The sequence below is a fragment of the Chionomys nivalis genome, unplaced genomic scaffold (assembly GCF_950005125.1).
Source record: "Chionomys nivalis unplaced genomic scaffold, mChiNiv1.1 scaffold_77, whole genome shotgun sequence".
Classification (NCBI taxonomy): domain Eukaryota; kingdom Metazoa; phylum Chordata; class Mammalia; order Rodentia; family Cricetidae; genus Chionomys; species Chionomys nivalis.
This window is the reverse complement of record NW_026646968.1, coordinates 1-2,500: the sequence shown is the minus strand read 5'-3', so window position 1 is coordinate 2,500 and position 2,500 is coordinate 1.

Below are 2,500 nucleotides of genomic sequence, written 5' to 3'. Positions count from 1 at the left end.
AAACAAGGAAAGACGGTGCTGGCTGGCTGGCTGGCTGGCTGGCTGGCTGGCTGGCTTTCAGTTCCCTGACAGAAATAAGCACATTATGGAGGAACCACAAAGTTGTTGGTGAGTGAGTGTCCTGTCAGATCACAACAAAGTTTAGTCCCATAATTGATGAAATTCATTACCCCAAAACTTCAGCAGAATATATCCCAAGTTTGAAAATGTGTGATCAGCTTGTGACAGGTTGGGCTGGAGATGCTGAGAACTGGGGTCCACCCAGGGGAGCCCCCAATGCAAGAGCAGACACTCACTCCCATGAAGAGGGATCATTCATGCCTATACTCAAGTTTAAGGAAACATGAATGGCTATGGAGAGACCATTCACAGATATGAAAAATCATTTCCTAAAAATCAAATTTCTCAGTCAGTATGCAACTGCTGTGGCTGTGGTGCTTCTCCCAGATAGAGCAACACACACAAAAAAAACTGATTCCTTGATCTAGAGCCACAGTGCACGTGCCATGGAAAAGGGGACACAGCCAACTTGAATCACAATATTCATCAGAGCATGAGAAGAGTGTAAAAAGGATACAAAAGGAGAGATATTTGTGGTCCTTCCTTCCTTCCTTCCTTCCTTCCTTCCTTCCTTCCTTCCTTCCTTCCTTCCTTCTTTTGTTCAGGAAGTGACTGACAGATGAGACTTTGTCCAAGCGGGTTCTGAAATACCAGGCTTGAGTTTCCCCCTCTGTGGGTATTAGTCAGTCAGTCATCCCTTCTTTCTGTAGGAAGGTGGTGCATGTCTCTCAGAGGTTACCTGGTTTCCTCTGCACAAGGTGACCCAGGGGAAGGCTTTCTAAGCCTTATTCAGAGCTATAGAGAGGATGCACCGTGACTTCAGAGACCTCAGGTAGTATAGGGGTGGGTGCCCAAGTCACTAGCTTGATGCTTCAGACTCATGTCATTGATGGGCAGAACATAGTCTGGATTCACAAAGATTCACAACACAGAGCCATCGTCACTTACTAACAGCCCAGGACACCCAGAACTAACAAGAAATTACAGTCTCAGCCGGACTGTGGTGTGTGGGGGTGGGGGCGTGCCTTTAATCACAGCACTTACACACACAGATCTCCGTGAGTTCAAGGATGGCCTGATTTACAGAGTGAGTTTTAGAACAGACCAAAATACACAAAGAAACCCTTTCTTGAAAATCAAAACAAAACAGCAAAACAGAGAAAGAAAGGAAAAAGACAAAAGAAGAAGGAAAAAGAAAAAAATTGCAGTCTCTTCCCACTCTCTCATCCATTGGCTCTAAAGAGCTCCTCTCAGGCTGAACTGGAGACCAGGGTGTCATTCCTAACTGGGAAGCCAGAAACATTAGGGGGTCACAGGAGGACTGACTGACTGACTGACTGACTGACTGCAGCACTTGATGCCTCAACCCTGCTAATGGCTGTGATATAAGGCATGGTAAAAATCGGGCTTTGGCAGGGCACTACTGCCCTTTCTCTATTATTACTGCTCCACAACGAAAAGGACTTGGGGGGGGGGAGATGATGTGCAATGCTGATATTGAAATCTCACTGACTCCTTCCGCACTCCTTGTCTATTCCCGACTTTGTCAAATCAACTATCATGAATCTTTGATGTGGCTTGGCCCTTTAGGAACTCAGAGAAACAAGACAGGCAGGCCTATTGGGCATCCCAGAAACCTCCCAGTTCCTGAGCCCTAGCCCTGGAAGTCTCAAAGCCATCACATCCAGAGATCTCTCTAGTCCCTGCTAGTGGTGAACTCATTTCGTCTTCCCCAGGACCAACCACTTATTTCTCCATGTTTGCCTGTGAGATCTGGGGCCAGCTTTCTTCTTCCTCCCTCTGGCCTCTCCACGATCTCCTCTCCATTCTCTCTCTTGCAAGTAGACTCATCAGTCGAGACGACGTGTCTAGAAGTGAGTCTAGAAGGCACCGAGACAGTGTGTCTTGAGGGCGGTTGGCGTTTCTAGGACACGAGTGACATCACAAAATTCTGAGAGCTCTCTGGGATACCGTAGAATTTCCAGAGAAGGGACTGCTGATGTCGTGAGGCACGGCCTTTACCTCCTTGCTGATATTTCTCCCCGAACTGACCGACCGACCGGAACCTGAGGTTTCCTTTCCGGGAGTCTCTCCTGCGACACAGAGGGAGCCGTTCAGGATCTCCTCCTTCCAAAACTAGAAATTTCTCTCTGCGTCATTAAAATCTTTTCACTACTTCCTTCACCCATGGGGAGCTAGTTAGTTGAACACTCACTTTTTTCATGAATGACCCTTCCTCCCTCTCCTGAACAGGTATTCATACTCAGTAATATGAGAAATTAGGCCAGGAGGATACGGAGGATGAGGGTTGAGTCCTCTGAAGTGAATGAGCACTTAGGGAAGGATAAACTTAAGGGAATTGGACTCTCTCTGAGTGGCAAGAGATGAATAGCTGCTGCCAAGGCACAGATGCAGGCATCGGGCTGAGGCACCGACTGGG